Raw genomic sequence first — 21,878 nt, forward strand, 5'->3', positions numbered from 1 at the left:
GCTCCATCTCATTCTGTTATTTATTAGGGTTGGTTCTGATTTGGTCCTGTAAGTCTTGTTCTCACAGCAAACAGTGCAGGGAATACTTTGACAAATCTTCCATCTTCATTAATTCCAGGAATCTTTCTATGTGGCTCCAATCTTCTGTTCTAATTCAGCTACTCTTAGTACATTATATGACTTACACTTTAATGAGACTGCTTCATGAACTCACTAATTTTATAACCACACTCAAATATTGTGCTTTCTCCAGTGTAATCTGCTATTTTATCCATTCATCCTTTTATTCAGTAATAGGGCTATTCTGCATTTATTAGGTGCTAGGCACTGGCCTCAGGGGAACACAGTGCAGAGAGAAGTGAATAAGGTCTCTGATCTCGGAGACCTGACCTTCTCATGGGTCCACAGAAGATAAACAATTTAAAATGGTGATGTTGGGGGCATAGCTGCTATGTGACTGGATGATCAGGGGACAGTCTCTGTGGAAGGGTGGTGTCTGAGCCAAGACCTGAAGACAGGAAGGGAATAGGGGGGTAAAAATGTGACGATTCAGTTCAGCAAAACATTTCAGGGCAGAAATCCAATGGCTATGGAGTATGGAATCTCTCATTTATGCCACTATAAATACTTTCCTGTTTTTGATTTTCTGTTTCTTGATTCATCAGTCTGGGCCCGGAATAAGGACTAAGTGGGGCAGAGTAGTAGCTGACCCTCCATAGACGTAAAGCACGAGTGAGAACTAAACCTCTGGCATTTGAAGCCACTGATATTTGAGGGCTATTTGTTACCACAGCATCACCTAGCCCATTCTGACTGATACGTACTTCAAGACAACACTGAAATTGAAGACTTCATTCAGTTGGTATTTCAACAAATGTTTGAGTACCTTCTTTGGCCAGACACTGTGGGATGCCTAGAGCAGCACACAGAACATGATATGCATACTTCCTACCCCCAAGGAGGTTATGGTCCATGGGGGGACAGAGGTAAGTTGGGGCCTGGGCCTCCCTGGGTTTTGAGTTTTCTACAGTGGTCATTAGCAGCCTGTGCAGTAGGTCTAGAGAAGGTGGGCTGTTGGTTAAACCAGTTGGTTAATCTGTTGTTGGGGTGTCGCCAGGGTGATAACTGAAGAATAGTGGGAAAAAAAGCTTAGGATACTTTGGCAAGAGGGTAGTTTTTTTTTTCCTTCTTTTTATGACTGCACCTTCGGCATATGGAGGTTTTGGGCTAGGAGTCGAATCAGAGCTGCAGCTGCAACCCATGACACTGCTGTGGCAACACCAGATCTTTAAACCACTGAACAAGGCCAGGGATTGAACCCACATCCTCATGGATACTCTGCCGGGTTCTTAACCCCCCTGAGCCACAATGAACACTCTGCCAGAGGGTGGTTTTGAAGGCAGAGTCCAAGCTATGTGGGTAAGGAAATGAGTAGAGGAAAGGGCTTATAGAGGGGGTGGGAGAGAGGAGAAAGGGGGCAGTGATGGTATTAGGGCTTCAAGTGCCCGAAGCAAAGAAATCAGACAAAATTCAAGTTTTAAATTCTCAAGTAAAAATTACCAATAGCTGGAATTCCCACTGTGGCTCAGCAAGTTAAGAACCCGACTAGTATCTGCAAGGATGTGGGTTCAATCCCTGGCCTTACTCATTGGGTTAAGGATCCAGCATTTCCACAAGCTGCAGTTGGTTGCAGACAAGACTTGGATCCCAAGTTGCTGTGGCTATGGTGCAGTTGCAGCTCTGATTCGACTCCTAGCCTGGCAACTTCCAAATGCAGCAGGTGAGGCCCTAAAAAGAAAAAAAAAAAAAAGAAAGAAAGAAAGAAAAAAATTACCAGGAGGCAAGAAGAATAGTGGGAGTGAGAATTAAGAGGTGAACCCCCGCCCCCCCCCCCCCCAGCTGTGACTCTCTGGGAACTAGGAGTTGTTCATGCTATCATCTGACTTGGGTCTTCTCTGCCCTAAATGCCAGGCCGTTCTCTGAATCTTATGACTTAGTTAATGCCGTTATCTCTGGGTGCTGGAGATCCCACTAGTACTAAAGAAATGCATGTAAAGCATCCATCATGGAAAACTTTGACATAGATAAACTCTTTTTCCTCTGGCTTCATCACCCTTTCAGTTTTTCTTGCCTATTCCCAAACATTTCCACCTTCTCTCTCTCTCAAATGAATGTACACACTTCTCGTCCCCCTCCCAAGGACCCGATCCCTACTTGTAGTTCCCTCCCTGTCTTGCATCTCAAGGAGGATGCATTTTGGAGGGGAGTGGTGGAGGAAGAAAAAGTGGTGTCCCCATAATGCTTGTCATTGTCAAAACACACGTTCCACCCATGGCTCCAAAAAGCCGTGTTCTTTTTATCTTTGTGACTCATTATGACAGACATGCCATGTGCCGAGCAGTTCCCATTTGGAGATTGAATTACTGTCCTATTCAGCTGACACAAAGCAGTTCCTGGCCGGCTCGGGCAGTCCATGAATAAGTAAATAGACTTCCAGTTTGATGCTGAGCACAAACATCGGAGGCTCAGAGGAGCTGGTGTCCACGGGGGACAGGAAGCCGGTGCTGGCTAGGGGCGGGGGCGTCAGGCTGGTCCGTGTGATGCCCAGGATCTCGTAAGTATCCTCTTTGGGGGATGGAGAAGAGTCTCATGGGTTCATGAGATGTGGCTTAGACACAGAGGCTTAGACACAGAGGCAAGAAAATCGACCTCCTGGATAGGGCTGGCTCAAGACTGGAGAACTGCCGGTCTGTGCTGACACCCAGGCAGAGGGATTTTTGCAGCCTCAGTGTTGGTGATCATTCCTGATTTCAAAGCCTTTGGGTCGTTCTTGTGGCTTGAATCACCGTTGCTACCTGGCATGCATTTACTTCCTAATATGTCCCTGGGCCAGCTGCAGGGTGGGAAGGGTCCTCTGCACCAAAGATCGGTTCAGTGGGTAAATTGGGAGAAGACACGCACGGTATGCTGTCCCTTGGGATGAAAGGTGGCAGTTTAACTTGCTGCCGAGTTGAGCATTCATTTTTTGTCGATGCAGCCTTACTCTCTCAGGAAATCTCTGCTCTGTTTGAAACCATTTAGCCCCGCTCATGTAAGCATCACATAATCGGTGTTATAAACAGCACTTTTCAAGTTGTGAGGTCTCCGGTGGACATTTGTACCTGTTTTGAATTCCATTTGGGGACAGCATCTGCCAATTCTTGAAGCCCAGCTCCTGAGACTGAGTTTAACACCATAATGGTTTTAGGTAACAGATAGAATGAGTTAATGTTCTTGTAGCATTTTTATGTCATGTAAGTACAATATTTATTGAGATAGTATGTAAACATCCGGAAGCTTGTGCTGTCTGTAAGTCTGTAAGACTGACGAGTTCTAGACCAGAAGGTTCTATTCTCTCTCTCTCTCTCTTTTTTTTTTTTTGGCTGCCCCGTGGCATATGGAGTTCCTAGACCAGGGAACAGATCCAAGCCACAGTTGTGACCTCCACTACAGCTGTGACAATGCCAGATCCTTAACCCACTGTGCTGGACCAGGGATCGAACCAGTGCTCCAGAGACACAACTGATCCCATTGTGCCACAGCGGGAACTCCCTATTCTCTCTTTCTCTTTTTTTCCTCCTATTTATTTGTTCTTGAAGTAAATGAACAGATGAGATGGATAAAGTGTGTTCTGAACATTAAATAGCTAGAATTGGGTTTTCCCTTGTGGGCAGAAGGATTTATTCTGTACTCTGTGATGAACACGTTTCCAGGGCAGAGCAGGTGGGCAGTGTTTTCTGTTGCTTGACATTTGATAGCTGCCATAAACTGTGCATTAATAAATCATGGCTTTTCTTTCCCTATCTGCCCAAATAGCTCTGTTAATTAAAACTTTGTATGAAGCGAGAGTCGGGCTGTACATGCAATTTTACTTCAGACTCATTAGGGTTGGTTACGCACATCCCCTCAAAGGCATTATCTGGCTGGGCCACTTTTTGAATTAATAATAATCATACTTCACATGTAAGCATATAGAGGAGTTTTTCATGCTTTATAATCATTAGCAAGCTCCCCAGTCAGCATGGTGAGACGGAGAGATATTATACCCACTTAACCCCTGTTAGGAATGGGCTGGGGAATAGGGGCAGAGAGCAGAGCTTGGAAGGTGGTTAAAGATGCAGAAGCCCAGAGCCCAGAAGGATAAAGGAAGAGAAGAGGTGAATTTGCTTAATCTATGCAGAGAGCTCCCCTGCCAAATTCACTAAATGCATTGAGAGGCTAGGAATTTTTGTCCTACTTATTTTTCTTCCTCTGATATTGAATAGGGACATATTTGCACATCTTGCAAGTTATCATGGTTTCCTGTTTTCTTGTGCTTTATGTCATCCTTAGCCATTTCCCTTAGAGGGATGCCGCAGGAAGTGGGGTGACTGGAAGGTCTCCAGGGGATTTGCATGAAAGGGGGTTGGGCAGCACAGATGTTGTGCTTCCACTGGTGGGACCCTCAGCAAGGTCTCTGGGATTTGATTCACTTTCCATTTGGCCCATTTGACTGCGAGGAGAGACTACCCTGTGTTTTCATGGCTGAGTTGGCTGGTTTTGGCTCAAGATCTTGAAAGCTTAGTGGATGTCAGTGGGGTTTGTCAGTGGTGGGCTCACTCCAGGGTAATTGCAGGGAATGGAACATCTTATTGTGGACATTCCCAATGTCACCATATGGGGGGTGGTCTTAGCTCTCGAATGTTTGTTTTCTACCACAATAATGTTTCCAGTCACCTACTTGGTTTGAGGGTGGTGTGGGAAAATGCTGAATTACCTATGTCATGCATCGGGGCTGGGGTGGGGTCTCCACAGGCACCCTCTGTTAATTTCTCTCTTTTTTTAAATATGGCGCTCCGCAACTGTGAGCTGTTCCTACTGCCTCTGTGTCCTGAGCTCTGCCATTAACTATCTCCAGGAAGTAACCTCCAATCTCCTGTCTAGACATCGTCCCCTCATTTCTCCTTTGCACATCATTCTAAATCTTATTAAAGTCTAGCTTGAATTCAGATTACTCATGCATGTTCCGGCCTCTGCTGTCAGACTGGAAGGGGGTCCTGAAAGCACACAGTCTTATTTATGTTTTGGTCATGCAGGCTGTTTTTTCAGTTCCAAATTTCAGGTGAAAGCCCAGTTTTGTGTTGGTTCTTCCACTCACCTGTGCGAGTGGAACCATTTTTGAATCCCAGACACTTGAGCTTTTGGACGAAACCTAACATAATTCTTCGTATCGTCTTGTTCTGTGATTCTAAGACGTTTAAAGACATTTTCTTTTTGCTTTTTCTAGGGCCGCACTGGTGCCATATGGAAGTTCCCAGGCTAGGGGTCAAATCAGAACTACAGCTGCTAGGCTATCCCACAGCCACAGCAAAGCAGGATCCAAGGTGCATCTGTGACCTACACCTCAGCTCATGGCAATGCCAGATCCTTAACCCACTGAATGAGGCCAGGGATTGAACCCACATTCTCATGGTTACTAGTCGGGTTCATTACCTCTGAGTCACAATGGGAACTCCTCAAGACATTTTCTTTAAAATAAGAGAAGTAAAAGAACTCCATATGTTTTGATGGTTTATGTCAACCTGAAGGTCTGCTGAAATATGGGAATTTCTGTTTTTTTTGGCTGAATATTTGGCAGCAAGATGGGAATTTCCCCAAGAGTTTGTTACATGCAACATGCTCCTCTGTTTTATATTGATTTTTATTAATTACTTTGACCTATGGTAACACTTGGCATAATCTACTAGCCTCAGTCATATTGAAGTAATTAAGGAAATGTATAGAGTGAGCCCGGATGTTGACTTGTGATCTCTGCTCTGTCCCTCTTGTCATCAGCCACTGGCATATCACAATTGTACAAAGAGGGATAATTACCCCCACCAACATACACACAATTTCTCTTGTCATATTCGGCAACGTGAAATTTTACTCAGAGAATCATGAAAACTTTCTGTCAGGGTGTGTGCATATTTCTGCATTGTTCTACATCAAGACATTTAGGTGAAAGGAAGGGAAAGTGTCAGGCTGGGAACACCATGAGTTAAGTCCCAGTATGTCACTTACTTAGCCCTCAGGGCTATGGGAGCAGATTCCCTGGCATGGCCTGCATCTTAGGCACAGAGGAAAGTGAAAGGAGGCAGAAAACCCAGCTTTCAAGCTGTTCTTTTTTTGTGATTAAAGATTATATGCTTCTTTCTACAGTTTAGAAATGTCCCATCAGACCTGAAGCCTGTGGGTCCAGAAGACACATTTGATCGGATCCAACCTTTGGAAGATCTGCTTGGAAATTTCCCACTTCGTGTCCTGAGTCCAGGAACCCAGCAGTGGAATTTTGTAGTGAGTGGTCCTTTCTTCCATCTGAGGCTCTATCCCCTGTATCCAGTCATTCTCTCATTGTTTAAGGGTCTATTCAAGACAAGTTTATCAGAGCCAACTGCACATCAGCTAGTTGGGGAAGTCAGAACGGTGACCAAAGCCAATGATATCTGTACCCTCATGGAAATAGTGGTGTCATGGAGGTCATGGCAGTGCAGAGGTCCAGAGGCAAGAAAGAGTTTGATGCATGAAAAGGGCATGTCTGGACACATGGGGAAGAGATGGAGAGGAGTAACTCTTTCAGGACCTCAGAGGTTGTGTTAAAATATGGATTTTAAGTCTTAAGAGCAATAGCTACCAGTAGTGACCAGTTTTATGTAGGAAAATGACATGTGATCAAAATTTGCCTCCTAAAAACATCACTCCAATTTCTGAGTGGAGACAGGTGTGGGAGCAAGGAGAGTTAGAAGGCCACCGTGTAGTCTAATGAGAGGTCATGGTGGTTTGGATCAGGGTATTAGTGGTAGATATGAAGGCCATTGGAGAGATACTAGATGAACTTGGGCAGTAGTACCTGCCAGTTGTGATGGATCAGAGTGGAGGAGGGGTGAGAAGGGTCTTAAGCATGACTCTCCAGATCTTGGCATGGACAACATAATGGAGAGGGAAGTGCCACTTCCTATGATGAGAAAGGTTGCAAGAGAATTAGATTTGTGGGGAAGATTCAGCTTCAATTTGGGACTGAAATTCTTTTTTGAGTTTGAGTAACACCTAAACACAGGGGGCTGGGGGAGGAAATCAGCAGTTAGATGGCCAGGTCTAGAGTTCAGGAGAGAAATATGGGCTAGTTCGATCATTCCTTTATTCCTTCATGGTGTTCAGTTTGAGGGTTCCTGGATGGAGGTTTGGCCTGAACCCAGGGCAGTAATTCATACAGGGTGATTACGAGATGATTTGAGGGGCTAGGAATAATAGCTACTTATTTCTGCCAAAGGTTTGCATGAGGCAAGTGGCTGGATGGGTGCTCGTTGCTATGGTTGTTAGTCAAGCATCTTGAGCATGAAGAGGAAGGTGGACTGCTGAACCTTTGGTGCTCCTGCCTGGGCTTGGCATTGGGGGTTGTCCCTGATAGAAACAAAGGGGTCGGAATTTTAGACTCCAGTAAACATGATGGTGAGGGTAGCGGTGATGATGGAGGTGGCGGTGGTGGATATGGTAGAGTTAGAGGGGATGGTGATGATGGTGATGATGGTGTTGGTGGTGGTGATGGTGGTATTGGTGGTGGTGATGGTGGTATTGGCAATGGTGATGGCGGTACTGATGAGGGAGGTGGTGGTGGTGATGATGGTGGTGGGCATGGTGGTGATGGTGGTGATATTGATGATGGTGTGGGTGATGGTGATGATGGGGTGGTGGTGATGGTGGTGATATTGATGATGGTGTGGGTGATGGTGATGATGGGGTGGTGGTGATGGTGGTGGTGGGAATGGGCCCAGCTAGTATGTGTTCTTTAAACTTAAATTCACACCCAGTCCTGTGATTTCTATTTTATGTGTTCATTTTCCATGCCAGGAGGTAGAAAAAGTGTATATGAAACTTAGCTGTTTAAGATACAGGATTTACACTAACCGTCTGTTTCCCATCACTGTAGAGCCCAATTCCCCTCATCATTTAATTAGTAAAGGCAGGGTCCTTGGAGGTGGGGAGATGCGTGGATAATGTTCCAAACCCTTAATCTTTCATCCTCATCAGTCTCATAGTATGCATTTCTTCAGTGGATATCAAGTATAATAATAAGTATTTATTTGCCTGCCTTCCACAGACAAATTGTGTCATTAAGAACACTATCAAAGAGTATATGTCTCCATTGAGTGATGTGGGTTATTATTTGTGTATAATTTTTTTGAGTTCATTTATTCTACATGGCCTAGAGGACCCAGAACTTGCTCTGTTCTCTTAGACGTAACAAGAGGTTATTTCGGGAGCTGATTACTTGATTTTTTAAAAAAAATTTTGGTCGTCCTGGGGTTGAAAGCTACAGAGAGGGGTGATATGCATGTGTGCAACTCTATCCTATATTTGGAATGGGCTGATCTTTTTTTTTGTTTGATAGATTGTTGGCTGCTTGGAATCGCAGATGCATCATTAAGCTATTGCATTTAAATTTAGCTCTTGTTCTCACTTTGGAAGGGAATGGAATGTTTCAATTATTTCACCACGAAGGGGAAGTGATTAGAAAATAGATCCTCATGACTTCTCAAAAATAAGAGGTCTAGCCAGTGAGTCTCAGAGGGGGCTGCATATTTGACTCAGAAGAGGAGGCTCTTGAGTGGACCTTCAGTGTGGAGGAAATTAAAATTGCCTTAAGCAGGAGTTCCTGCTCTGGCACAGTGGGTTAAGGATCTGACTGTGTAGAGGCTCAGGTTGCTTTGGGGGGAGGTGTGGGTTTTGATCCCTGTCCCAGTGCAGTGGGTTAATAAGGACCTTGTGTTGCCACAGCTGTGGCACAGGTCACAGCTGTGGCTTGGATTCAGTCCCTGGCTTAGGAACTTTCATATGCCGCCACTGCTGTGGCCATTAAAAAATAATAATAATAAATAAATAAAAAATAAAATTGCCTGAAACACACCTTGGTGATCACTAAGGTTTAAGCTCCCCAAGGGCAGCATATATGTAAGCCAGCCAAGATCATTATTCTTAATAGGATTGTATCCATTCTTTTAAATAGGGGCCAGGGCCCCTCTGTGTAAACAAAACATTAAAATGTCTATTCCTAGACCCAAGTTGAAGAAATGTCACCCACAACACTTTCACAGAGTTGAATATGTGAATATGTGGAAACATCTTTAAAATCATTTTCGTTTGTCAGATTTCAGGGGCAGCAGATGCCCCTTGAAGTCATATCTTAGGTGTATAAAGAATGAAAATCATAAGTGACTAGGCATAGTTCCAAGTGCTACATCCTGTATAACTTTCCCATCCTTGATCCCCATCAATAATCACAGCTCTCCGTTGGATGTTTCCTTTCAGGATTTTCAGACCCTCTTCCATGTGTAAAAAATATATACACAAACATATATAGATGCCTATGCATATACAGTAGGATGAGTAGGCATTCCCACTGTGGCACAATGGGATGGATGGTGTTTCTGGAGTGCTGGGACACAGGTTCAATCCCCAGCCCGGCACAGTGGGTTAAAGATCTGGTGTTGTCAAAGCTGCAGTGTAGCTCACAACTGTGGCTCGGATCTGATCCCTGGCCCAGGAATTCCATATGCCATGGGGCGGCCAAAAAAAGGTGTGTGTGTGTGTGTGTGTGTGTGTGTGTGTGCATATATTTTTTATGTATGTGTCCCCAAGTACAGACAAATACTTCTCTGCAATTTATAAAGTTCATTTTTCATGACTCAGGAAGGAAATGGATATATTCAGTTTGTAAAATCTCAAGGGTCTTTGACTATCTCCCTTTTACACATTCACCACTCTTATTGGTTTGGTCCTTCTGGACCTTTTCCTATGTATTTGTGTTTTTGTGTGTGTGTGTGAGAGAGAGAGAGAGAGAAAGAGAGAGAGAGATATGTCTAACAGCCTGACTTTGTACATAATAGCTGCTCAGTCAATATTTGCTGAAACCGGAGATGGTTGACCCTGGAAGGAAATGGACCCATTGGTCCATTGGCACTTTGACCACAACATCTGTTTTTCACTCCCCCTCTTAGATAAGTTGTATTGTTCCTGCCTCCTGGGGTTGGCCCCAAAGAACTAAGTACTCAATTCCATGAGCTCTTGGAACACAGATTGCATCCAACTCTGCATACAGTTGGAGAGAGGGAAATTTTGTCTTCTCTGCCTCTGTGGAGGATTTTGTGACTGTCAGCCTGGGGAAGGCATAGCCAAAATCTATTGACCAACCCAGTATTTCCAGAGTGTTCTACAGGGAACCAAATAGACATCTATGGTCAACAAAGCCTGGATACAGTAATGTAGTTACTAGAAAAAAAATTCTTTATTAAAAAATTATAACTAGCAACAGTAATACGTTTCATAGTAGTAATACAAAGTTTCTCTTTTTTCAAGAAATAAATCTTGGAGTTTCCATTGTGGCTCAGTGGGTTTAGAACCTGACAGAAGTGTCTGTGAGGATGTGGGTTTGATCCCTTGCCTCCCTCAGGGCATTAAGGATCAGGCAGTGCCACAACCTGCAGTGTGGGTCTCATATGTGGTCAGATTTGGTGTGGCTACGGCTGTGGCATAGGCCTGTGGCTGCAGCTCCTATTTGACCCCTTGCATGGGAACTTCCACATGCTGCAGGTGCAGTCCTCGAAAGAAAAAGAAAATTGTTTTATTTTTAATGATAAAATACATTTCACCTTTACTAGTTTATTTCCTGGTCAACCAACACATTTTTTTTCTATTTCATTTTTCAAAGTGTTATTGAAGTAGAGTTGATTTACAATGTTGTAGTAATTTCTGCTGTACAGCAAAGTGATTCAGTTATGCATGTACACTCATCCATTCTCTTTCAGATTCTCTCCCTATGTAGATCAAGACATTTTCAATTTGTTTCATTATATAAGTTTCAGGGGCACAGCATTATAATTTGGCATCTGTATGCACGACAGATTGGCCACCACCGTGAGTCTAGTTACGGTCCTTCATCATATGCTTTGACCCTTCACCTTCCCCCCAACCTCATTCCCCTTTGGTAACTCCTAATCTGATCACTGTATGTATGAGTTTATTTTTGTTTTATTTGTTTTGTCTTTAGATTCCATGCATGAGCGAAATCATATGGTATTTGTCTTTCTCCATCTGACTTATTTCACTTAGCATAATGCCCCCAAGGTCTATCCATGTTGTCAAAAATGTCAGGATTTTGTTCCTTTTTTATGGCTGAGTAGTATTCTATGTATATATACATACACTGCTATCTTAATCTATTCATCTGTTGACAGACACTTAGGTTGTTTCCATATCTTGGCTATTGTGAAGAGTGCTGCTATGGGAGTTCCCATCGTGGCTCAGCGGAAACAAATGTGACTAGCATCTATGAGGAGGCAGGTTTGATCCCTGGCCTTGCTCAGTGGGCTAAGGATCTGGCATTGCCATGAGCTATGGTGTAGTTTGCAGATGTGACTCAGATCTGGCATTGCTGTGGCTGTGGTGTAGGCCAGAGGCTACAGCTCTAATTCAGTCCCTAGCCTGGGAACCTCCCTATGCCATGGGTGCTGCCCTAAAAAAAAAAAAAAAAAAAAAAAGAGAGAGAGATAGAGTGCTGCTGTGAGTGTTTGGGGAGCATGTTATCTTTTTAGATTACTGTTTTTGTGTTCTTTGGAGAAATACCTAGAAGTGGAATAGCTGGATCACAGGATAGTTCTATTCTTAACTTTTTGAGGAGCTTCCATACTGTTTTCCATAGTGGCTGCACCAGTTTACATTCCCACCAACATTGGTTCCCTTTTCTCTACATTCTCTCCAACATTTGTTATTTCTGGTCTCTTTGATGATAGCCATTTGGACAGGCATGAAACTGGACAGCCACAGGCAAATAATGAAACTAGGAGTTCCCGTTGTGGCTCAGAAGGTCAATGTTGTCTCTGTGAAGGTTTGGGTTTAATACCTGGTCTAGCTCAGTGGCTTAAGGATCCAGCATTGCCACAAGCTGAAGCATAGGTTGCAGATGCGGCTTGGACTTGGTGTTGCTGTGGCTGTGGCATAGGCCAGCAGCTGCAGCTCTGATTCAACCCCTGGCCTGGTAACTTCCATAAACTGCAGGTGCAGCTTTAAAAAAAAAAAAAAAAAAAAAAAAAGGAACGAAACTAGACCACTACACATAAACATTACCTCAAAATGGATTAAAGACCTAAATGTAACACCTGAAACTATGAAATGCCTAGAAGAAAACACAGGTGGTGCCCTCACTTTCATCAGTCTTAGTGATGTTTTTGTGCTTCTGACTGCCCAGGCAAGGGCGACAAGATCCCAGATAAACAAATAGGACATCATCAAACCAAGAAGCCTCTTTGCAGTCAGGGAAACTATCATAAATCTGAAAAGGCAGCTTGCTGAATGAGAGCATGTATTTGTGAACCATTTATCTGATAAGGATTAATATGCAAAATATATAAAGAATTCGTGCAGCCTAACAACAACAACAACAACAACAACAACAAAACCCAGACAACCTGGTTGAAAAATAGGCAGAGGACCTAACATTTTTTTTCCAAAAAAGACCTACAGGTGGCCAACAGGCAAGTGGAGGGATGCTCAGCATCATTAATCATCAAGGAAAGGCAAATTAAAACACAAGGATTTTTTTTAAGGGCCACACCTGTGGCATATGGAAGTTCCTAAGCTAGGGGCTGAGTTAGAGCTGCAGCTGAAGACTATGCCACAGCCACAGCAACACCGGAACCAAGCCGCATCTGCAATATACACTGCAGCTTGCGGCAATGCTGGATCCATAACCCACTGAGCGAGGCCAGGGATTGAACCCACATCCTCATGGATACTAGTCAGGTTCTTAACCTGCTGAACCACAACGGAAACTCCCACAAGGAGATGAAATTTCCATTTCCAATATCTTTGTGTCCATAAGACACACAGGCTCATTGAAGGAAAAGGAGAAGTTACTAGATGTACATAGAAATGGCAAAACTGGGGATGTTTGGGGAAATCCAGTTTCCTCCAACGTTGGAGAGGCAACCTGTGCTCTAGGACCAAACTGCAGACTATGGTTAGACTAGGTTCTGGGGTCTTACCTTTGGTTGGGGCCGCAAGACAGACTGTCTGGGCATAATGGTATTTGTGCGGAAATGTCCAGTTAAAACAGGTCTTAATGTTGTTACTCTTCATGACTAAAGCAATTATGTATTTTAAATTCCATTTTATTTATTTATTTTTTCAAAGCAGAAAAGTCAAAATGGAATGGGCTCTGTTGATATTGAACTCTTAATGCTAATTACAGTCAAATGATCATTAGTGCTGTCCTGGGTCTGCCAGGAAGTGCGTGTGATGCTCGTGTGCCAGCTCCACCACGATGGGACCTAGGGCAGTAATGGCAAGGGAGTAAAAAGCAAAAAAGAATGCAAATGTTGGCAAGGGCTTCAGAAACTGCTGAGAAACCGACTCTCAGCTGTGGCATATGGGTCTTGAGGGCGTGAGTCCATTTCACTCCGGTCTCTTGGCAAACCCAGACCTTGGAATGGAGCTTTCATTTGTCCTGAACTAAGACAAAAGAGGCTGCTGGTGTGGCTGTACTCAGAAGAATCTTTGGGGCCCCCATCTGCACTATGCTGTTGTGTTTGTCAGGGCTCTTTAGCTTGCAGATGACAGAAAACCAGTGCAAACTAGCTTAAGCAAAAATGGGAGTTAAGTGACTCTTGTACATGAAGAGAGCATATTCTGACTTCAGGAACAGCTTGATCCCAAGCTCTGACAGGATTTGGGGTTTCTGAGTCCATTTCCTCTTTTAATCTGTGTCCCTTAACCATGCACTTAGGGTTCTCAGACATGGTGCTATCTCCCCATTGACTTGACATCTCTACAATTAGGCTCAAAAGGCAACAGAACTTTGTGCTCTCAGTTCTTGGGCTCCATACTTTTCACTCATGGAGAGGATCCACCCAAATTCTACCATCTTAACACCCTTCTTTTAGAAGCCATTTCCTGAAGCCTTGTGCTCAGGATCAAGAGTTTTCAGGTTCAGCTGAGTTTATTCCCCATGTAAGAGTGACCATGCTTTTCAAGCAACTGGGGTAAGAAAAAAAAAAAAATTCACTCATCCTTTGCTGAAAGACCACCTCTTCTTCTTTACAGAGGTGTACTTTTGAATTTGCAGGCCTCTCTATCCAGCCAGATCTCAGAGCACATTGCTCGCCTACCCATTGCTAACACAATGGGATCCTAGTTTGTAGGTTTCCACATGCTCTCCATGGCTAGATGGGTGGTCCACTCTGGATCACTTAGAGATCTGTTATGAGTTGAATTGTATTTCCCCTAGAATGTTAGAGGTCTGACCCCCCCCCCAGTACCTGAAAATGTGACTTTATTTGAAAATTGGATCTTTTTTTCTTCCTTCCTTCTCTCTTCCTCCCTCCATTCCTTCCTCCCTCCCTTCTTTCCTTGTTTCTCCCTCCCTTCTTTCATTCCCCTTCCTTCCTTCCCATTCCTTCCTTCTTTCTTTCCTTTCTATTAAAGTCTAGTTGATTTACAATATGGTGCCAATTTCTGCTGTACAGCAAAGTGACTCAGTTATACATATATATCCCAGGAGATGGGATAGAGTTCCCTGTGCTATACAGTAGGACCTCATTGCTTATCCATTTAAAATACAAAATGTGCATCTACTAACCCTAAGCTCCAGTCCCTCCCACTCCTTCGCTTCTCCCCCCTCGGCAACCACAAGTCTGTTCTCCATGTCTATGAGTCTGTTTCTGTTATGTAGATGGGTTCATTTGTGCCATGTTTTAGATTTCACATAGAAATGATGTCATATGGTATTTGTCCTCTCTTTCTGACTTACTTCACCAGTATGATATGAAGATGGTCTTTGTGGAGGTAATTGATCAAAAGGAGGTCATTAGGGTGGGCCCTGGTGTCCCTATAAAAGGGAAAGTTTGGACACAAACACGCACACTGGAAAAGGGCATGTGCAGCTGAGGCAGAGATGGGGTGATGTGTCTACGAGTTGAGGAACGCTGCCAATGGACCACCGAGACCTGGGGAGGGGCAGAGACAGATCCCCTCTCATGCCTCAGAAGGAGCCACCCCCTGCCGGGCATCTTAATCTTGGATTTCAACCTCCAGAACTGGGGGACTCTTGTTTTAGCCACGAAGTTTGTGGTACCTTTTTTTTTTTTTTGGCAGCCCTGCAGATGCAAACAGCAGAACCTAACTCTGGTGATCTCAAGAAGAATCATTTTCTAGAAGAAAAGATGGGAAGGAGAGGCCTGGAGAGCCAGGGAGTGGATATGAATGGAAGGCCCCTCAGGATGCTTCCCCTGGGAGGGATCCCAGGATAGATCTGCTGCAGCCATTGGTTTTGTGTTTGGGTGTCTGTTTGAGATTTAAATTCAGACTGACAAATAAATGTCGGAATAATCTTTATTCAGATTTATAAGGACTGCCTGCTTAATCAGGCTGACCTGGGTCTCTTTCTAGCCCTGTCACTGGTTCTCACCAGACCACATTCAAAGCAAAGCCAGATGCTTTGGCGGGAAGAAAGGTGAGCACAGCCTCCTAGTGTCCTTTACGTCCTGTTGCTCTTCAGATCCAGATGCCCCTTTGTCTCTCTTTTCTTGCATCAAATCATAGTGTTGGTGGCACATCCCGGGGAAATGCTGCTGTGTCCGGTATGTTGGGGTTCCCAACACCTCCAGGAGCCTCCTAGGGGGAGGGTTCTGTCTCCTGTGCCTTGTGTTGGCTCCTCAGTTCAAAGGGCCAGGGATCCGGCTGCTGCCACCTCCTCACTTACGCTGTCCCAGTCGCCATGCCCAGCCTACAGGCATTTTTGACCTGCTGTCCAGCCAGGGCTTGTCCCCATCACCAATTAGTAACCAGGGAACAGAGCCTTTGCCACTGGCAGATGCTATCAACAGAGAGCAGCCAGCTGCCTGGTTCAAATGAAAGGGCTTTCCGAGAGGAGATTGATAAGGGAACATGGCCACAGGTGGAGCTTAATTTTTAACCTGTGGCCCTGGACGAGATCTGGTTCCCATGACGACATGGCTTTGTCAGATGAAGGCCATGGATGAAGTCAATGACTAGGGAAAGTAGAGGCTGTTCACATTAAAAATCTTCTAGGCAGTTCGTCCAGAACTGTGGCTTCTAAAATCCTGACTTGATTGAGTTCCCTATTTGATGGGTGCTGGTAATGCATGTACAAAAGCTCCACTCTGTAAACTGGGGAATTTTAGGTTTCTTTGAACTTGAGGGGTCTGTTCCCAAGGAGGTAAGAAATCCATCATGACCAGGTAGGTAAAAGTCATCATTATTTCAGTCTTGGAAGTAATGAGGGTACAAAATGCTCCATAATGTGCTGTGATGATAGGTTTTGTGAAACACTTATTTTATTCCATAGGACTCCATGCTCCCTGAAACCACATTTATTTGTTTGGGTGCCTGTGGTCTGTGTGACCTACTATAATAGAGACTTCACCAGGGCAGGGGATTTGCCTTATTTATTCGGTTTTCCCAGCACCCAGAATGTTTTCCCTGACACATAGTAAGCACATCTATTTGTTGACTAATTGATTGGATGATTGAATGAATCATTAAATGAGTGAATGAATACTAACATATTGGAAAAGCATATTTTTTTTTCCAGTTTTACCAATTTGGTGCCATAAATCAAAGGTAATTTCTGAGTAATTTTAAAAAATAGGAAAAAAAAAAAAAGCAGAGTTCTTGTCATGGCACAGCAGACACGAATCCGACTAGGAATAATGAGATTGTGGGTTTGATCTCTGGCCTCACTCAGTGGGGTGAATGTTGCCATGAGCTGTGGTGTAGGTCACAGGTGCAGCTTGGATCTTGCATTGCTGTGGCTGTGGTGTAGGCCAGCAGCTCTGATTAGACCCCTAGCCTGGAAACTTCTGTATGCCTTGCGTGCGGCCCTAAAAAGACAAAAGACAAAAAACAAAACAAAACAAAACAAAACAAACAAAACAAAAACCCAAAAAACAAAAAAACTAAAATTAAAAAAAAAAAACTTCAAGAGCAAGAAATGTGTTAATTCTGGTTTTTAAGCCTCACCTCTGATGAAAGTCCAGCGTGGAGGTTCAGACTCTTTCTCTCTTCCTTTCCTCCTTCCTTCTTTCTTTCCCTGTCTCCCTTCTTCCTCCCTTTCCCTCGTGGCTCCTATTACAAGCAAGATCACTGTACAATTGAATATGACTAGGATCTCTTTCCCATCCTTTTCATGTGCAATGGTACATTTGCTTTCTGTTGCTGGAATTTTGACTTCAAGGTTATTTACATTACAAAGCTAGGGAAAAAAAATATTTCCATCTCAACGCTTTTGAAGAAGGCATTTTGCCTGACTCTTTTTTTTAAATTCCATCAGCCGGCAGGATGATTGTTCCAATGTGGCTACGCAGCAAGAAAAAGTTCAAGGCCCCCCCAGGAGCAGGTAGAAAGAAGGCCACACAGCCCATTTCAATGACAAAGCAGGAATCTTTCCCCACCTGCTGAGCAGTCCTCTGCTGGGAAAGTTGAAGGAGGAAGAAAAAACTAAAGGAAGAGGACCTGATCTTTGTCTTTACCAAGAGGAGAGGGAAGAATCTCTGGTCACTTTGCCCAGGAAACTGTCCTCCTTTGGGGAGACCATCCTACCCTCATGAGATCATAATTTGGGAGATTCCATACCAGTTTCAGTTACAGCGTGTTTTGTTAAAAATAACAGAACACTAGGAGTTCCCGTTGTGGCTCAGCGGAAATGAACCTGACTAGTATCCCATGAGGATGCAGGTTCGATCCCTGGCCTCGACCACTGGATGAATAAGGATCCGGCATTGCCATGAGCTCCGTGCTTCTGCTCTGCGTGCTATGGAAGATTTAGGAATGAATAAGACATGAACTAGCTGCTCAATGAATCTGATGTTGTGAGACAATAATGTGGGTTCATGAAAGTGGTAACTAGCCATGCCAGCCAGCACAGGAAAAAAGTGAAAGGCGAACCTTATGGGGCATTAGACCAGGGGATTGGAACCCTATGGCTTTGGAAGATAGATAACTGTTTATTTGTTTCATAAATATTTATCTGTGAGAATCACCACCTTCCTGATTTTTGCCCATCTGCTTGGTAACATTACTATCACTATAATACTATTATGTTCCTTTAAATCAATGTATGTATAACTAAATTTTTAAAAACGCTTTAGGAGTTCCCATTGTGGCTGAGCAGATTAAAAACCTGAAACCTGAGTAGTATCCATGAGGATGTGGGTTCGATCCCTGGCCTTGCTCAGTGGGTTAAGGATCCAGCGTTGCTCTGAGCTGTGGGGTAGGTCACAGATGCAGCTGGGATCCTGAGTTACTGTGGCTGTGATGTAGGCCTGCAGTTACAGCTCTGATTTGACCCCTAGCTTGGGAACTTCCATATGCTACAGGTGCATCCCTAAAAAGAAAAAAAAGGTCTGTCGTGGCTTAGCAGAAATGAATCTGACTAGTATCCATGAGGACACATGTTCGAGCTCTGGCCTTGCTCGGTGGGTTAAGGATCTGGCATTGCCGTGAGCTGTGGTGCAGGTTGCAGATGTGGCTCAGATCTGGCATTGCTGTGGCTGTGATGTAGGCTAGCAGTTACAGCTTCGATTCCACCCCTAGCCTGGGAACCTCCATTTGCTGTGGGTGCGGTCCTAAAAAAGATAAAAAACAAAACCAAAAAAACCCCCACAAACTTTATAATCACTTAATCTAAAGTGGAAAATTTGCTAGAAACAGAGGTAAAAATAGTCAAATACAAGGAATAAATACGAGGAAAACAACAGCTAGATTCTGGGGACTTCCTGAGGGTTAAAACCTGATGTCAGCTCACACTTCCTCCAAAAAGGAGTGTCCAAAGTATTTTAGAGTATAAAATCTGGCAACAAACGTAGCCTTTCTTGTTGGAAAAAAAATGCTGAGAGAATATTAAATTGCTGATGATTCCATGATTTATACACTCTATGAGTAATGAAATACCTGCCTGATCTATATCTGAAGACCCCCTGGGTACCATGAAGGACCATCCTGTATGAGATCTGGTGGATTGGAAAGCAGATGAAAGATCAAAGATCAAAGATCAAGGTGACTCTTTTCAGTAAAATCCATGGGAAATTCTTTCTGTCCTCTCCTGGCAATCATATCAATGGGGATGTGTCCTGAGTCACAAATTGTGGGGGGGGGCCTCCTGGTTTCAAAGAGGCGGCAACTTCATCATGTTCCAAAGCCAGGCTGATGACACCTCAGTGGAGATGGAGGGTAAGCCTCCTGCCACCTCCCTTTCCGGGGAGGTGGGCTGGCTCTTGTTTCTGCTGGAGGCTCAGTAAAGGAAGCAGCGGACTCCTGGCCCTTTTAGCACTGAGCTTGAGTATCTATGCTCTGACAGTCACAGCCAAGTGCCTTCTGTCCTCGGAGGCCTGCGGATGGACCCAAGTTCTGCATTAACAGGAAGTACATGAATTAAATGACTTTGACAGACCAGGAATAGTTTAGTTGTCTGGGCAACTTGAAGATGGTATCCAATGGTTAGAAACATTTGCGTGAATCAACGGATGTGCAGATTCTGCTTTTTTTTTTTTTAAGAGCGCTAAGATATTCAGGAAGTGTAACTCTCATAAGAAGCTCCATGGAGCCCAGAGCAATTTTGCAAATGAGTGTTAATGATGTCGTCCAAGGCCAGAACTAGCAGTGTGTTTGTCCATAACTGTATCAGTGACAGGGTTTAATATACTGTCTAAATAATCTTTTGTGCCTCCTACGTCATCATATGCTTCCCCTTAATTACATTCACTCCTAGTTTAATTAGGTCAACCCAAAAAGTCCTTCTTAGAGAAAATGGGGTTAAAGTGTTATACATGGTAATTACCCTTTTAAGGAAATGGATGGAAGCTGGTTATATTATAGGGTGTTTCATCTCATTCCATGGTCCCATTCCTGGTCTAAGGAGTAACACAGAGGTCAATTATTGGAGGGACATTAGCAGGGCCTTCCTTTATCTCTGCAGAGGTGGCAAATGTGGAAGTAAAGAGCATGTAACTGGAGGGGGAGAAGGAGTCTTCTGGGTTTGCATTTCGTGCAGACAGGAGAGGAGGTATTCCCGCTCACACCTGTGTTCTCTAGGATGGAGGAACAAGCCTTCCTCCAGGGGAGTGATGTCATACACATGGCATAGTGAAGGTTTGTTGATTGTCTCTCTACCTCCATCTCCCTTCCCATCACTCCCTCTAGTTTCTAGATTCACAAGGCTCAGAGGAAGCTGACTGTACCCTCCACTCTAGGGGTAGAGCATGTGACCTTGGCCAGCTGTTGGTACCTTCTGTCTCTTGGGCCACCTTCAGATCCATATCTTGGCCTCAGCTCGTCCAATCAGAGTGTCTGGGGAATGTGGTTGCCATGTTGTCTTAAAGATATTCTCCCTTTCCTGCCAGCTGTGGATAAGAAAGCTTAAAATACCTGGACCTATTAGCACCTAGCTTGGAATCAGAGTCAGGTATTGAAGCCAACCCCAAGAAAGGCAGCCTAGACCCTAGAAAGAAATTGAGCAATATCATCTGAGTTACTAGGTCCAGCCCTGCCTGAAGCCCTTGCTCTGGCTCTTTGGAACCTAAATTATCCTAATCAAAACATACGACCCTCCTCCATCTCTTGCTCACAGCACACACTGCTGATTCTCCATGATGTTCTTTCCTACTGAGCCTGGTTACAGCCTCTAAAATCTTCTCAGTGCCATTAAATACAGGCATTAAAGGAAGCTGATGTGAGATGAAATCTATTTGTTATTTCTGCCTAGAGATGCAACTGGTATATGCTTAGTGACACTGTGACCAGAGCTTTTATGGAGCTCCCAGCTCATGCCCTAAGGCAGTGTTTGCTACAGGAAAAGAAATGTAGTCTAGGGAAAAGAGACATGCCATTTAGATGGAGACAGACCTGAGTTTGTTTATTTTTATTTATTTATTTAAAAAATAAAGTATAGTTGATTTACAATATTCTGTCAATTTCTGCTATGTAGCTAAGTAACCCAGTTATACATATGTATTCATTTCTTTTCCCATATTATTTTCCATCATGTTCTATCCCAAGCGATTGTATATAGTTCCCTGTGCTGCGCAGTAGGACACTCATTGCTTATCCATTCTAAATGTAATAGTTTGCATCTACTCACCCCAAACTCCCTGTCCATCCCACTCCCTCCCCCACCCTCTTGGCAACCACAAGTCTGTTCTCTATGTCAGTGAGTCTATTTCTGTTTAGTAGATAGGTTCATTTGTGTACTATTTTAGATTCCATGTATAAGTGATGTCATATGGTATTTGTCTTTCTATGATTTCACTTAGTATGAGAATCTCTAGTTGCATCCATGTTGCTGCAAATGACATTATTTCATTTTTTATGACTGAGTAGTATTCCATTGAATAGATGTACCACACCTTCTTAATCATTCACCCAGACAGACCTGAGTTTAAATCCTGGTTACATCACCTACCAGCTATCAGATGTGGGCATATCCTCTGATTTCCCTAAACATTCTCATCACTGTGTGTTTAACTGGAATGGGAGCTTTTGCATTAATCTCAGAGGAGCTGTTTGTGAGGATTAAACAGAACAAAAACTGGTAAGGTCTCAGTGGTAGGCCTGGCTCACAGAAAGGGCTCAGAACCATTGGCTGTGAGATAAGAGGTTGGAGGCTCTAGAAAAATGGGAGATGGCAGCATCTCAGTGGTGGGACGAAGTGGATTTGTGAGAATGAGTGGGGTCCCAACACCCTAGCTTCAGGCTGGTGGAAAATACCAGGTATGGGGACCAGTGGTCCATTCAAGGGGAGAGTACTGCTGGAGTGA

General features: G+C 43.9%; 1 protein-coding gene across 5 annotated transcripts in view; it reads left to right on the forward strand.

The window, feature by feature from the left end:
• RIMBP2 (RIMS binding protein 2) overlaps window positions 1–21,878 on the forward strand; it is a 287,571-nt gene that overhangs the window by 60,673 nt on the left and 205,020 nt on the right. For all 5 annotated transcript variants that reach the window (XM_047761597.1, XM_047761601.1, XM_047761596.1 and 2 more), the window contains exon 2: window positions 6,220–6,354. The gene's annotated coding sequence lies outside the window, so the exon portion shown is untranslated. The remainder of the gene's footprint in view (window positions 1–6,219; window positions 6,355–21,878) is intronic.

Source organism: Phacochoerus africanus, chromosome 15, assembly GCF_016906955.1.
Source record: "Phacochoerus africanus isolate WHEZ1 chromosome 15, ROS_Pafr_v1, whole genome shotgun sequence".
Classification (NCBI taxonomy): domain Eukaryota; kingdom Metazoa; phylum Chordata; class Mammalia; order Artiodactyla; family Suidae; genus Phacochoerus; species Phacochoerus africanus.